The sequence below is a fragment of the Poecile atricapillus genome, chromosome 19 (genome assembly GCF_030490865.1).
Source record: "Poecile atricapillus isolate bPoeAtr1 chromosome 19, bPoeAtr1.hap1, whole genome shotgun sequence".
In the NCBI taxonomy this organism is placed as follows: domain Eukaryota; kingdom Metazoa; phylum Chordata; class Aves; order Passeriformes; family Paridae; genus Poecile; species Poecile atricapillus.
In genome coordinates this window covers 3,760,482-3,777,071 of record NC_081267.1, presented here as the reverse complement: position 1 = coordinate 3,777,071, position 16,590 = coordinate 3,760,482, and the positions used below count along the sequence as shown (strand labels likewise).

At 49.4% G+C, this 16,590-nt stretch overlaps 1 pseudogene; it reads left to right on the top strand.

Moving 5' to 3' along the window:
• LOC131586325 (uncharacterized) overlaps window positions 1-16,590 on the top strand; it is a 1,027,770-nt pseudogene that overhangs the window by 314,756 nt on the left and 696,424 nt on the right.

Sequence of the window (16,590 nt, the reverse complement as noted above, 5' to 3'; positions counted from 1 at the left end):
CCAAACCTGCCAAGAACCCCCAAACCTCCCAGGACACCCCAACCTCCCCTGATCCCAAACACATCCCTGGATGCTCCAAAACTCCCCAAAACCGCAAAACCCCATACAGACACTGAGAAGGTTCATACCTGGCATGGGGTCCCCATCTCCATCACCAGCAGGTTCCCCAAAACAGCCTTGGGACCCCAAACTCCACCCCCAGGATCGCCCAAATTCCCTCATCGGGACTCCTGTAAACCCCCTTGGGAACTCCAAAAAAACACCGTGGCTCCAAAAACACCCAGAACTTACAAAAACCCTCAGGAACCCCTCACGAAGTTCTATACTCAGCATGGGGACCCCATCACCTTCATCGGAATCACCCAGGTACCCCCCAACCCCTCCCGGGACCCCCAACCCCTCCCGGGGCTCCACTGCCGGAACCAACGGGAGTGGTGTTGCCCTTTTAAGAGGAGTTACAGTGGGACCCGACAATACCGGGGGCCCTTAAAGCGGCCATGGTAGAGAGAACCCCCAAAATCCACCCTGGGGGACAAAACATCTCCTACAGGGGCTTGGAGTGGGGACACCCCTAAAAATGTCACTTAAAGCCGTCATGATCCCCCCTCAAAAGGGGTTTGTGGGGCTGAGGCCGCACAAAAACCTTAAAATGGGGAGGAAGAAACACCCCTGTAGTGGTGGGATCTCCCCAAAAAAGCCTGAAAAAGAGAAAAACTCCTCTTTAAAGCGGCCTGAAGACCCTGAAAGGCCCTGGAAGAGGGACAAGATCCCCTCCTCTGCTGGGGCCTCCCCGAGCCGGGAACTTTCCCGTTCCTGCACTCGGGGGAGCCCCGAACGACGGCGGCTCCTGGGCTGAGCCCCCCTCAGCCGGGGCTGCGGGGGGAACTGGGGGGGCTGGGACGGGGCTTGGGGGTCCTGGGGTGAACTGGGGGACCCTCAGTGCTCCCACCTCCCCCTGTTCCCCTGTCCCGCCCCGTTCCCATTGTTCCCCCAAACCTCCGCTGCCCCCAGCTCGGTTTGGGGGGGACCCAGCCCTTTCCCATCGTGTCCCGGCCCGGCCCCGCTCACCCGAGGGCTCCGAACCACGCCCAGGGACAGAGGAGGGACAGAGGAGGAGGAAGAGGAGGGACAGAGGAGGAGGAAGAGGAGGAGCAGGAGGAGGAAGAGCTGGAGCAGGCAGAGGAGGCTCCACGTGCGCTCCCCGCTCTCTGGATCTGCAGCTCCTTCGGGACCATCGCCCCCCATCCCGCAGGTGCCCGGGGAGGGGGAGCTCGCCCCAAATACCCCGGGGCTCCCTGGGTTTGGGGTTTTTGGGGGGATGTTTGGGGATGGCAGGGCTCCAGAGCCGAGCCGCAGATGCCCCTCGGGGGGACCCCGGGGGTCCCCGGGAGGTGTTTTTGGGGGGTCCCGGTGGCGGCAGAGCCCCGGCAAAGGGGCCGGGGGGATGCGGGTCCGGCATGGCCGGGAAAGGGGTTCGGGGCTCCCGGTGCCGGCAGTGGCTGCTCCCAGCATTGCCCGGTTGCTCCCCGCATGTGGTTTCAGTTTCCTCGGCACCAGGATGAGCCAAATCACTTCCAGTCATTCCCTATTAGAGTACAATTTGTCTCCATTTTCCCCAAATGTTATCTCCATTTTTTCCCTCATTTTTACTCTATTTTCCCCCAATTTTATCCCATTTTCCCTCATTTTTATCCAGTTTATCCCAAATTTTCCTTATTTTTATCCCAATTTATTCCTTATTTTTGCTCTATTTTCCTTATTTTTATTTTATTTTCATATCTTTTTCCCCATTTTTCCCCATTTTTCTCATTTTTTTCCTGCATTTCCCCCTTTCTTATCTCATTTTTCCTCCATTTTTCCCCATTTTTCTGAATTTTTTCTTATTTTTCTTCCATTTTTACTCAAATTTCCCCCGTTTTTCTATATTTTCCCAATTTCTTTCCCATTATTAATCTATTTTTATGCTTTTCCCCATTCTACCTTCTTTTTGCTCCATTTTTCCTCATTTTTTCCCCATGTTCTCCCCTATTTTCCACATTTTCTTCCGTTTTTCTCCCACTTTCACTTCATTTTTACCATTTTTATTCCCATTTTCCCTTCATTTTTCTCCCAGTTTCCCTCATTTTTTCCCCCCATTTTTATCCTGGTTTTATCTCATTTTTCCATCATTTTATCCCCATCTTCCATTCCTTTCTCCCATTTTTCTCAATTTTTCCTCCATTTCCATTCCATTTGTCCTTATTTTTATCCCATTTTTTCTCTATTTTTTCCCATTTTCACTCCAATTTCCCCCATTTTTACTCCATTTCCATCCTATTTTTCCCTATTTCCCCCTAATCTTCCCCATTTAATTATTCCAAAAAATTAATATTTTGGCAGGGAAAAATAGAAATTTTGGCGGGAAAACAGGGTGCTTTGGGGGCAAAACTCCATGAATTTGAATCACAGCTTTCCCATTATTTTTCCATGATTTTTCCATGATTTCTAGCCGGAAGGAGGAGTGGGATTCATCCAAACATTGTGGAAGCTGGAATAGGACCAGGCCATCTTACCTTCCCAAAAATCTTGACCAGTTCATCCGCAATTCCACCTTTCCCCACTCCCTGGATTCCCAGGTCTGGAAATTCTTCTATGACCTCCCAGGTAGGCAATTCCCAAAATTCCATGGAAAAATGGGATAGGGGGATTTAATCCTGTTTTTTTCCTGAATTTCCCCATTATTTTCCCCAATTCTTTTCTCTCTTTTTTTTAATTAATTTTCCTGATTTTCCCTGAATTTTTCCCAGTTTTTTCACCATTTTTTTCCTGATTTTTTTGTTTTTCCTGATTTTTCACTCTTCCCAAAATTTTTTTGTCTTTTCCCCAACTTTTTCTCAAATTTTTCCATAATTTTTCTGGTTTTTCCCATTTTTTCCCAATTTTTTCTCTTGTTTTTCCCATTTTTTTTTCTGATTTTCCCCCAATTTTTTTCATTTTTTTTTCTGATTTTTTTCCCTGATTTTTTCCAGGTTTTATTCCCTTTTCCTTATTTTTTTCCTGATTTTTCACAATTTTTTTCAGAATTTTTTTCACATTTTTTTCATTTTTTTTTCCTGATTTTTCCCTCTGATTTGTCCAAATACTTCCCTTTTTTTCCTAATTTTTCTTGATTTTTTCCTGTTTGTTTCCTTGATATTTCCTAGTTTTTTGCCAATTTTTTTCCCCCAATTTTACAAAGTTTTTCCCCACTTTCTTGTATTCATTTTTTTTTTTCCTTGATTTTTCCCAATTTTTTCCCAGTCTTCTTCCTCTTTCTTTTCCTGAATTTTCCCTGTTTTTTTCCCAATTCTTTTCCTAAATTTTTTTCTTGATTTTCCCTTAGTTTTTCCTGATTTTTCCCTCTTCTTTTCGCAATTTATTCCTGGTTATTCCCCATTTTTTTTCACAATTTGTCCCTGATTTTTCTCCGTATTTCCTAATTTCTTTACTGGTTTTTCCTGATTTTTTCCAGGTTTCTTCCCTCTCTTTACTTGATTTTACCCAATATTTGATCAATATTTTTCCAGATTTTCCCCATTATTTCCTGATTTTTCCTGATTTTTTTCCTGATTTTTTTCCTGATTTTTTTTCATTATTTTGTTATTTTTCTAATTTATTTTCAATTTTTCCCCATTTCTTTTCTTAAAGTTTTCCTTGATTTTTGTGCTTTTTCCTGCTTTAATCCCATTTTTTTCCGTGATTTTTCCCTTTTCCTTTCCCTAATCTTTCTGGTTTTTCCCAATTCTTTCCTGATTTTTTTCATTATTTTTTCTGATTTTTCCAGATTTTTTTATCTTTTTCCTGTTTGTTTCCCTGATTTTCCACTGATTCTCTTTTTTTTTCCACATTTTTCCTCTGATTTTTTCCAAATTATTTTCCTTATTTTTTTGCAATTTTTTCTCAGATATTTCTGGTTTTTCCTTCATTTTTCCAATATTTTTCCCAATTTTTTCCTGATTTTTCCTGATTTTTCCCAGGGTCTTTTCGGCTTTCTTTTCCTGATATTTTCCCTCATTCCTCACAATTTTTCACAATTTTTTTCATGTATTTCCCATTTTTTCCTGATTCTTCTCTCTTCCTTTCCCAAATTTCTTCTAGCTTTTTCCCAATTTCTTCTCAAATTTCCCTAGTTTTTACCTGATTTTTCCTGGTTTTTTTCCTATTACTTTCCAGTTTTTATTCCTCTTTCTTTTCTGTATTTCCCCATTTTTTCCAAGTTCTTTCCCAGTTTTTTTCCTGATTTCGCAAATATTCTTTCCAATTTTTCCTGGTTTTTCATGATTTTTCCTTCTTTTCCTATTTTTTCCTGATTTTCTCCCCATTTTTTCTGACTTTTCCTGATTTTTCCCAGATTTTTTCCACTGTCTTTTCCTGATTTTTCCCCAGTTTTTTCACATTTTTTTTCTTGAGTTCTCTCTTTTTTTTCCCCAAAATTTTCCTGGTTTTCCCCAATTTTTTGTCAGATTTTCCGCTGTTTTTCCCAATTTCTTCCTGATTTTTCCCTGATTTTTTTGAATTTCACCCTGATATTTTTTCTGTTTTTTCCCCGAATTTTCCCTTCAATTTTCCTTGAATTTATCCTGGGCTTTTTTCCATTTTTTCCCCAATTTTCCAGTTTCCGTCACACTCCCAGTCTAATCCCAGTCACTCCCAGTATGAGGCCAGGGGGCCCCAGTTGCTCCCTGTCAGTGCCAGTATGACCCCAGTAGCCTCCAGTGTGATCCCTGGGACTCCCTGTCTCTCCCAGTATATCCCAGTCAGCCCCAGCATGCTCCCAGTCATTCCCAGCTCCTCCCAGTTCCTCTCAGCATGATTCCAGTTGCTCACAGCCACTCCCAGTCAATCCCAGTATGATTCCAGTCACCCTCAGTGGGATCCCAGTCTCAGCCAGCATGGACCCAGCTGCTCCCACTGTGTCCCAGTATGATCCCAGTTGAGTATGATCCCAGAAAAGTTGTAATTCTTCCCAGTTCCTACCAGTATGATCCCAGTTGTCCCTGGAATAGTCCCAGTCCACCTCAGCATGATCCCACTCACTCCCAGTTTCTCCCACTGTGGTTCCAGCTGTTCCCAGTTATGGTCACAGACACTCCCAGTATATCTCAGCTGCCCAGAGCATGCTTGTGCTCATTCCCAGTCATTCCCAGTTACCCCAGTAGGGTTCCAGTTATCCCAGTAGAAACCAGTCCCTGCCAGTGCTGCCACTCCTGGGATCCCCCAGCCCTCTCTGTGTTCCCCCCTCCCACATCTCCCCAGAGGAGCCCCAAGGGCTGGCAGTCCCCAGCCAGGGTCCCCAGCCAGCCCCAGGTTGGATCTGCAGCCCCCAATTTTCCCAGTTTCCCTCTCCTTTTCCCCGGGCCGGGTTCCCCCCATCCCCAGCGGGTGGGAGCAGCGGAGAGCCCCGCGCTGCCCATCCCGACCTGTCCCGGCTCCATCCCCGCTCCTGCCATGGGCTGTGAGGGGTTCGGGAACGGGGCACCGAGGGTGTCACTGCTCCTGGGGGAGGAGGAGGAGGGATGGAAGAGGAGGGATGAAGAAGGAGAGAGAGAAGGGATGGAAGTAGGAGAAGAAGCTGGTGTTAGGGAGGAGAAGGAGGAGGGATGGAAGGGTAGGAGAGGGAGGAAGATGTTGTAAATACTGCACAAACCCCTTCATTCTTGTCCCCCATGGGGATGTGTCCGCCCTTCACAGAACACGGGCGGGAAGGGGTCTCAAAATATATCCAACATGGACCTAAGGTATTTTAGACAAAGAAGGCTCAGACTTACGAGACGTGGTCCTGGGTTTATTGTGTGTGGATCGCCTGGGACAAGAAAGAGGCTGAGATTCCTCGGGTGCTCTCTTAAACTTGGGGGAGGGGGTGGCCAGGGGATACAGGGGGGTTACAGCCAATGGGATAGGGAAAAGAAAAGGGAGGTTAGGTAGGGACTGACCTTATACAACACCAAGGGTGAGTTCTTCCCTTGGGACATACCATAATTTTTTAAATGCACTTGAACAGGAAGAGGAGGGACAAAGGAGAATCAGGGAAAGGAGAAGGAACCAAGAGGTCAAGAACTCTCTGAATTTACAGTCCCCCACCTGTGGGATCATCACCCCCCATCCCACAGGTACCCCGAGAGGGGGAGCTCAGCCCAGATCTCCTGGGGGGTCCCTGGGTTGGGTTTTTTTGGGGGGGATATTTAAGAATTAAGGACTGCAAAGCTGAGCGGAAAATGCCCTTTGGGGCGACACTGGGTGGTCCCAGCATTCCTAAGTGGGGAGATGGAAATGAGGGGAACTTTTCAGATTCCTGGCACTCCCAGCAGCCTGGGGAGGACAGGAATTGAGTAGACAGGGGAACACCAATACAAGCATGACCCCCAGCAGCTGGGACAGGGGGGAACCCCTGAACACCAAAGGGGAGGGACCAGAGATGGGGAACTCCTGGGAGGAATTTTCAGGGCTGAATCTTGGTGTCTGGGAGGTTTTTATGGATAGCTTGGAATTTCTAGAGATGGACTTGGGCAGGAGGAACCCCCTAATCCAATGTGCTCATGAATTGTATTTTTCCCCAAACCAGGATTTCCCATTCCCAAACCTTGTCCAGATGGAGAGGAAGGCTGTGAGGAAGAGGAAGATACCCCAGGACACCCAGGCAGGTGAGGAGGAAGTCAGTGCCCCTTTCCCCCTCTCTCCTGCTCCATCTCCCAGCCCAGCATGGCCCCCGGCTGCAGGACAACCCCGCTGCCGACGCCGTCCTGCCAGGGACGCACTGGGGGGATCTCCTTCCCCTTCCCTCTGTCACGGAGGCAAATCCCATCCTCTCCTTGTCCTTCCTCCCCCAGACAAGGAGCTGAGGATGGAGACCAGGGAGGACAAATCCCCACGGCAGAACCTCATGGAAGAGGCCGTTTTGAGCAGCTCCACAGTGCAGGAATCCAATGGGGAGGAAAAGCTTCAGAGATCCCGCAGGAGGAGGGGCTCCAAACCCATCCCAGGGTGCTCTGAGGAGGAAAGACCCACCCTGTGCCAGGAAGGTGGCCAGAGATCCAGCCGGGGCTCTGAGCTGGTGGTCCATGAGCAGCTTCAGGATGGGGAGAAGCCCTACAAGTGCTTGGAGTGTGGGAAGAGCTTCAGCCAGAGCTCATTCCTGATCCGCCACCAGATGATCCACACTGGGGAATGGCCCTACGAGTGTGGGCAATGTGGGAAGGGCTTCAGCTTCAGCTCTGAGCTCATCCGTCACCAGCGCATCCACACTGGGGAGAGGCCCTACGAGTGTCCTGAGTGTCAGAAGAGGTTTCGGATCAGCTCCAATCTCCTCCAGCACCAGCGGATTCACACGGATGAGAGGCCGTTCCGCTGCCCTGACTGTGGGGAGGGCTTCAAGCAAAACTCCACCCTCATCACCCACCGGCGCATCCACACTGGGGAGAGGCCCTACGAGTGTGGGGAATGTGGGAAGAGCTTCAGCCAGAGATCCCACCTGATCATCCACCAGAGGACCCACACTGGGGAACGTCCCTATGAGTGTGGGGAGTGTGGGATGACCTTCAGCCAGAGGTCCCAGCTGACCATCCACCATCTCATCCACACTGGGGAGAGGCCCTACGAGTGTGGTGAGTGTGGGAAGAGGTTTCAGACCAGCTCCACTCTCCTCAGGCACCAGCGGATTCACACGGATGAGAGGCCCTTCCGCTGCCCTGACTGTGGGGAGGGCTTCAAGCAAAACTCCAACCTCATCAGTCACCAGCGCATCCACACTGGGGAGAGGCCCTACGAGTGTCCCCAGTGTGGGAAGAGCTTCACCCAGAGCTCTCACTTGACCAGACACCAACAGAGGCACCGGTAAGGGAAGCCCTGTGAGTGCCCCAAGTGCAGGAAGAGCTTTGTGCACTGCTCCAGCTCCATCCCCCATGGGAGGACCCACGTTGGGCAGAGCCCTGATGACCCACGTTCCCAGTGATCTGTGTTGGGAACACACTGGGCTGGAGGTCATTTTATTTTGGTTTCAGTTATCTTTTGATTCATTCTCATCCCTTTAAATCCAACAAATGGTGGTAAAAATCAACAAATTCATCAAAGGCATCTAAAACCTCACATTTTACTAGTGCTTCAAGGCAATCTTGGAGATACTTGTGAGTATTTGAGGGTTGTGGGGTTATTTGGTGGAGTTGTCTCCATTTCTTGGCACTCAAAGAGGTGAGAGGGATCGATCTGTCACCTCAAAACCACTTAATGCCACTGAAACCTTCTCAATCCCTCTCCAAAATTATTCAGTTCCACAGCCCCTCAGGGTGTGATGCCTCATGTTTTAGCTTTCATATCTTTCATATTCTGCACTGCCTAGGTTTGTAGTTTTGAACTTCACATTAAGTGTTAGTGAGCTCTCTTCACAGAGTAGGTAGACAAAACAATTCCTTTTCTAGCTTGATACCAAGGACAATTGTTACAAGTTCCAGGCCCAAAAGCATAAACAAGGGTGGACTGAAGAGAGAAAACAAGAAGGGTGGGATTTCATCATCTGAAGCTGTAACTGGACAATGAACCCAAATATGCAGATGAACCTAAACTTCTAAAAATATGGGACCTCGTGATGAGTTGTCCATTTTTATGACCATTTTTGGTCCATCTTGGGTGTAGCCCTGGCCAGGCTCTTGTACTGCCCAAGGTGTATCTGTAACGTGCTGGTCGTCAGTGAGGAGACAAAATCCACGATTCATGCTCCAGTTGCTCATCAGACAAAACAGCCTCGTTTATTATTCAGAACTCACTTGAATACCAAATTCAAATTTCCCAGGCTAGACAGCCATTGGCTGATACTTCTCTCCCTGCCCAGCATCTTGGCCAGTGGTGTGCAGTGGTTCAGACATGAATTAGGCTCGCTAAATTAAATTTGTGCTAAAATCTATGGCTAAAGAGAATTTACTGCTAAATTAGATTTGTGTTATGTCTAGATTTACCTTGTCCAGTCCTGACCAGCTGTACTGTGACCATACTGTGACTATTTACCCTTTTTGGTTAAATTAAAAAATATAAAATGCTCTCTGTTACCCTATCTGCAAGGGCCCTTTGCAGACATGATAACAGGGACACCATGGGTTTAATTTGAATGAAGTTTTCTAGTTAACTTGACAAACTTAATTCTCTTCAGCAAGCAATATGCTTTGTGTACTAAATTGAGTTTGCAACACTCCCTTCCAGGAGCTGGCAGACAGGATCACAATCCTTTAAGCTAACAAGCCACAGGTTAACTACTTATAGTTAAAAGTTACAACTTAACATTAAAATACAAGAAATTATTTAGAACTGAGATTATCCTGAACTCTTTAAACAAGAAACAAAAAACATTCAATGTTTAGAACCGTGAGAAAAACCCAACTTAGCAGAAAAACAATTTGTAAACAAACAGTTTTTAAATGAACTGTCTTTTCAAGAGTCTGATTTTCATGGTGAATAAGTTGTTCTGGTTGCTCTTCTTTAATCTGCTCCATCACATCCGTAGAGGTGCTGTCAGGAGGGTGTTGTTTGTGGTCTTTGGCTGTATGTTCAACTCTTTCACATCGGTTGCAGCTTGCATTATCACTTCTTTGTCCCTGAGCTGTCCCCTGTGGAATGGGCTTGTGTGGACAGTTTATTTTCCCGTGGCCTTGTTGTCCACACTTGTAGCAACGGGGTGTGAGTTTAACAGCAGCTGTAATAGAATTGGCTAGCATATCCATGTGATGAGATCCAGTCCCAACCTTAGCACATGCTGTAATCATCTCCTCCAGAGATGGATTCTCTTGAGGTAATGCAGCTATAATTTTTCTACAGTCTTGGTTTGCATTATCTCGTGCCAATTGTAGCATTAATTGACCCCTTGCTTCACTGCATATATAGCTCATTGGGGTTTTATCTTCTACTTGAATAGCTTTGGGTTGGCACTGACAAGTTGGTAATTTTTGTTAGAGCTCACATTGCTAAGTCTTTCACTTGTGTTAGAATTGCAGAGTTCAAGCGAGCCTGGGTTTGGGGATCTTCTGATACTGCTGAATGATTTATTGTATGAACAGCCTTAGCTACTTTGCTTTCTGGGGTCCCACCACACATTCCTCCCTTTTGTTTTTCAGTAATTCCTGTTAAAGTGCCATGTGCTCTTCCCACAATGATCTGTTTTATTGTTATTTGAGGAACGCCAGTGTGGTGTGTTACACTCCAGGGCTGCAGGAAATGTTTTGTTTTCTGTGAGATGTGTGTTGTTTTGATGCTATGAGGGATTCTCAAAACAGCAAAGGCTGACTGCCAGTGTGCAATGGCATCCCAACCCTTTTCTCTTGTGTGTTTTATAGCACATATTGCTGATGAAAAGGTATCTGTGGATAAATGTACATATTTTAAATGTCTGAATTCAGGGATGTGTGTGACATGGGTTTAGCAGATTTGTAAGGCACGCAGTCCACAAGGGTTTGCTCCCATCTGCAGTGGTGCAGTGTGGCCCTGGTGTCCTGATGGGACACTTGTGGTTGGGTTCTTTTTCCCCCTTGGGCTGAAGATTGACGAGAGAGAGGCAGTTTTCTCTTGTTTGGACTTGGTTGTTTATTCTTCTTTTATCTCCATTACATGTATACAGGGTACAAGGAGCCACAAGCAGCTATGGGCACTAAGATAGAAAGGTGCAAAATGACTAACAAAGATCTTCTTCAAGGATTTTTATATGTTCATTTACCCAATTAACAAATGCCAAGGAGATATTTTTTCTTAGTGACCCAATGACCCAACACTTGTGTGCTGCACTGCAGCATTCTCTATCCAATCACCTACTACTACCCAAAAACCTCTAGAGGAAGAAGATGAAGAAGAAAGAAGGACAAGAGACAACACCCTGAATCCTCCATCTTGTCCTCTATTTTCTAAAAAAGTTTAAACTCCAAACCTGAACTTTTTCATGCAGTGACATAAGAAATCTCTTTAATCTACACACTTACACTCCTGGTTTTTCTATTTAACAGTTGTTTTCACAGTGTTATATGAAATTCAGAGTTTTCTTGGATGTCAGAGCCAGGCATCAGAGATAAGGGCACACTCTCAGTGCCTGTGATTACAACAGTAAACGAAGTTGAATATTGTTAAGTGTTACTCCACTGTTAAATCCTGAAGTCATATAAGTCAGCTTAAGTGCTGTTAAGTTCTTTTGCTAAATTGTGATGTTTGAGGTATAAATGAAGGTATAAGTGAAGTCCTGTTAAGTTTGACCTCTGTTAAGCTCAAACACACACACACACACACACACACACACACACACACACACACACACGGATGGACGGTTCTGGGTTAATTTCTGGTTGGATTGCCTGGATTTTGTTTGTTTTTGTTGTTGCTTTGTTTCCTTGCTGTGCCTGAAGTGTCCAGTCAGGAGCAGAGTGACTCTTGCCAAGGAACTTTGTGCTGCTGGTGCTTAATATTAAATCTGGTTTTTGCTGCTCCCTTGCTGGGGATTTTTTAAGTGCTCTCAAGCCCTCGTTGGTGACAGGGTGAAGGAGCCCTGGCCCAGGCTCTGGCCCTGGGGGACACAGGGACGCTGTCAGGGGGTCCTTGTCCTGCTGTCCCAGGCCCCACAGCACTTGGGATGTCCCAGAGCCATTCTGTGATGTCCCAGCCTGGTCTGTGATGTCCCAGCCCCTCTGAGATAACAGAACCTACTCTCTGATGTCACAGCCTTCTCTCTGACATCACACACTCTTCTCTCTGCTGTCACACAGCTGCTCTGTGATGTCACAATCTGCTGTCTGATGTCACAGAGCCGCCCTCTGGGATTGTGGTGTCTGCTCTGTGACCTCACAGCCCACCCAGTGATGTCACAGCCCACCCTGTGGTGGCTCTGTGATGTCATACAGAAACTCTGTGATGTCACAACCCACTCTGTGATGTCATGCATTCAACCTCTGATGTCATAGTCCTCTCTGTGATGTCACAGCCCACTAAGTGATATCACCCAGCCCCCACTGTGATGCCACACCCTGCTTTCTGATGTCACAGAATCCCCTCTATGATGCTGTAGCTGCTCAGTGACCTCACACAACAAACTCTGTGATGTCACAGCCCCATCTGTGACCTCACACAACCCACTCGGAGCTGTCACACAGCCCCTTTCTGATATCACAGCTGCTCTGGGGCTCCAGGACACAGCCACAGAGGTGCCACTGTGACACAGCCCCCTCTGGCACATCCCACAGCCCCTGCCAGTGCTGAGCCCCTGGGAGCTCTGTCTGGGCCTGCTCGTGTCCCTGAGCTGCCCTGGCAGGGCCCCAGCCCTGCTGGGCTGTGCTCAGGAGCTGCTCCTGGCCAGAGCTGTCTCTCTGCAGCGCTGCCCTTGCCAGGAGCTGCCTCTGGGCCAGGAGCCCGGCCCAGCTCAGCAGCACAGACACAGCACCAGCACTTTCATCACCCTCTCGGGCCTCTGGGGCTCTTGGCATCACACTCAGTCCCTCAGAGTGTGCTCCAAAAACTTCTCAAGAACTCAAACGCAGACAGAAACACTGAAGTTTCTTGTAGTTGAAATGAGAGACACGAGTGAGAAAGCGTCCCCAGGTTCCAGGGAGAGCAGAAGACTGGAGGCCCTGATGGCAGCTGGGGACAAGCAAGGGAAAGGTGTCTGTGGTGCTGAGCAAAGCTGGATGTGTTTCAGGAATGCCAAGGGCCAAGGGCTGAGCCCCAGCCCCTGGCAAGGCAGATGCTGTCCCTCCCTCATTGCTCAGGGCTCTTCCCGGGGCACTGGCATGTGGGGATGTGCAATGCCAAGGGCAGCACCATGGGGCGGCCCCTGCCAGGCTGCTGAGCAGGGCCAAGGAGGCAATGAGGCCCCAGGGCTGCCAGGGTCACTTGTCCCCTGCTGGCCTCAGGCCCAGGGCCAGCAGCCATGGCCCAAGGGCTGCACAAGTTGCCTCTGGCAGGGCCTTGCAGTTGCACAGCACATCCCTGTGCCCTCTCCAGCCCAGGCTGCCCTGTGGTGTCCATGCCCTGCGCCTCTGTCCCTGCAGGCTGTCGTCATCCCCCGGCTGCCCCACCTCGCTGGCCCCTTCCTTTGCTGACAGCTCTGTGTCCTGCCTGCCTCTGCCTGGCCACACAAAGCCTTGGGCTGCTCCAGACTCCATCTGGGGGACGTGTCGCACCACAGCCCTGCCCTGGGACACAAATTCCTTCCTCCTGGTGTTCACTCTGGGCCTCCCCAGCTGCACTTGGCATCAATTCTTTCTTTCTCAGTCTCTTTTCCACTACGTCAAAAGGATCTACCATCTCTAAAACCACTCTTTAAACACTCTCATGGCTCTCCTCCACTGTCCTCAGTCTCCACCCCATGGAGCACAGAGCTCCTTTGTCCCTATAGAGTGGTCATGTGCCTGAGGCCTCAAAACCCCACCTTGGGAGATCTCCGGGCACTCTCCAAGGTTTTTCAAATGAAAAGAGGCTGCTTATAATCTAAAAATCACAAGAGGACAAGGCCAACCTAACCCCTCTGTCCTGGCTGCTTTTGTCTTGGAGCAATTCTTAGATCTATGGAATTTGGGATGCCAAATTCTAAATGGTCCCTGGACAAGGAGGCTGGAGCTTTTCCATAGGAAGGAACAGAGCCGCACTGTTTCAGGGGCTGATGTGAGGTGACCACCAGAGGCCAAGGCCAGCCAGAGCTAGCAGGTTTTTTCTGGGAGATACCCTTGAATAAAAGAAATGTTAAAGGGAGAGTACCAGTTTTGGCAATGGGCATCAGAAAAGACAGATGGTATTCCATTGTTAAACCTGTGGGACAAATTGCATTATGGTTCAATTCCACCTGTCAAGTCTTTTACACATAAACAAAGCCTGGGACCAGAATTGGAGTGGACAGCCACCCCAGTCTCCTCTCTTAGAAGGAATTTAAAAGTCTAGGCATCTTAGAGGGTTTAGAGGATTCCTGGTGGCTGTTGGGTGTCATTTCTCCACCTCATGACTCAGCAGGAGTTTCTCCAATAAAGAAATAAAGCTTTTGCCTGAAGCTCCCACTCTGCCCATGACAGGAAGCCCTGGGAGTGTCTGTGACATCCCGGCTCTTTGGCAGCCTGGGGACTCCTGGGATGTCACCGTGGAACCCCCGGGAGTGCCTGTGACAGAGCAGTGCCTTTGCAGCCCAAGGTCCCCTGGGATGTCACCATGGAATTGCTGTGACTGCATCTGACCACACGGCTCTTCAGCATCCCCAGAAACCCCTGGGAGGTCTCCATGGAACCCCTGTCTCTGCCTGTCTCAGGCCTGGAGCCAGAGCCCGTTGCCATGGCAACCATTTGCAGTCCCATCCCCAGGCTCATGGGATCACAGAGCCACAGAATTGGCTGAGTTGGGAGGGACCCATGGGGATCCTCCAGTCCAACTGCTGGCCCTGCACAGGACACCCCAACAATCCCAGCCTGGGCCTGGCAGCGCTGGCCAAACGCTGCTGGAGCTCAGCCAGCCCTGGAGCTGGGAGCCTTCCCTGGGGAGCCTGTTCAGTGCCCCAGCAGCCTCGCGGGAAAAACCTTTTCCTCACATCCAGCCTAAACCTGCCCGCCTCAGCTCCAGCCGCTCCCTCCACTCCTGTCCCTGGGCACCAGAGGGAAGAGGTTCCCGCAGCCCCCAGCCAGGGACCCGCTCCCAAGGCTGCTGCCCATGGCAACCAGGCCTGGCACCAGCTGGGATGCTCGGTTTCCACGGGCTGGGCTTCAGGAATGGGATTCCTCAATTTCCTGCTCCTGCTAAAACCGTGCCGCTGCTCACTTCCCTCCCACCTCCCATGGAAAGCTCAAAAGGCAAAGATCCCATGCTGGGGTAAGAACAATTTATTGAGAATAGCAACGAGATAAGGAATGAACAGGAATAGAAACAATTTTGGTAAATGAAGGGATAAGACAAACTATTCATAGGGAAAACTAAAACACCACCGACTGTTTCGTCCTGGACACGCATTTCCTCCTGCCTGGAAAGGACACCCTTCTCCTCTGGTGAGACAGAGGGAGTCCTTTTCCTGCCCCTGGCAATGACCTGAGATGAGATTGAATATAATGACAGGGACATGGTCAGACTCTCATGTTCTTTGATCTCACATCATGTCATTAACATGGGCAGGAAAAGGGACAGGTGTCTTCCCAGCATGGATCCCAGGGAACATGGATCACCAGGTCTCTTCCCAATGTGGATCCTCCAAGGTAGGAGGAATCTGGAGCAGTGCACAAAGCTCTTCCTGCACTTTTGGGCATTTGCAGGGCTTCCATTACCGGTGCCTCTGTTGGTGCTTAGTGAAGTTAGAGGTGACTGAGAAGCTCTTCCCACACTGGGGAAACTCGTAGGGCCTCTCCCCAGTGTGGATGCGCCGGTGCCTGATGAGGTGAAAGTTTTGCTTGAAGCCCTTCCTGCAGTCGGGGCAGCGGAAGGGCCTCTCATCCGTGTGAATCCGCTGGTGCACAAGGAGACTGGAGCTGGTCTGAAACCTCTTCCCACACTCAGGACACTCGTAGGGCCTCTCCCCAGTGTGGATGCGCCGGTGGGTGATGAGGTTGGAGTTTCGCTTGAAGCCCTCCCCACAGTCAGGGCAGCGGAAGGGCCTCTCATCCGTGTGAATCCGCTGGTGCTGGAGGAGATTGGAGCTGCTGTGAAACCTCTTCCCACACTCAGGACACTCGTAGGGCCTCTCCCCAGTGTGGATGCGCTGGTGGATGATGAGTTGGGAGCTGAAGCTGAAGCCCTTCCCACATTCTCCACACTCGTAGGCCCATTCCCCAGTGTGGATCATCTGGTGCTGGATCAGGCGGTTGCTCAACCTGAAGCTCTTCCCACACTCCAAGCACTTGTAGGGTTTCTCCCCATCCTGAAGCTGCTCATGGACCACCAGCTCAGACACCCAGCTGGATCTCCGGCCGCCTTCCCGGCACAGGGTGGGTCTTTCCTCCTCAGAGCACCCTGGGATGGGTTTGGAGCCCCTCCTCCTGCGGGATCTCTGGGCATTTTCCTTTTTGTTGGATTCCTGCACTGTGGAGCTGCTCAAAACGGCCTCTTCCACGAGGTTTTGCTGTGGGGATTTGTCCTCCCTGGTCTCCATCCTCAGCTCCTTGTCTGGGGGAGGAAGGACAAGGAGAGGATGGGATTTGCCTCCGTGCCAGAGGGAAGGGGAAGGAGATCCCCCCAGTGCGTCCCTGGCAGGACGGCGTCGGCAGCGGGGTTGTCCTGCAGCCGGGGGCCATGCTGGGCTGGGAGATGGAGCAGGAGAGAGGGGGAAAGGGGCACTGACTTCCTCCTCACCTGCCTGGGTGTCCTGGGGCATCTTCCTCTTCCTCACATCCTCCCCCTTTATCCGGCCAAGGTTTGTGAATGGGAAATCCTGGTTTGGGGAAAACACAGTGCATGAGCACACAGGATTAATGGGTTTCTTCTCTCCAAGCTCACCTTTAGAAGTCACTGGGCAGCTGGTGCCCATATAAACCCCCAAGCACCAAGATTCAGCCCTGAAAATGTCTCCCAGGCCTTTCCCATTTCTGGTCTCTCCCCTTCGGTGTTCAGGGGTTCCCCCCTGTCCCAGCTGCTGGGGGTCACGCTTGCACTGGGGGT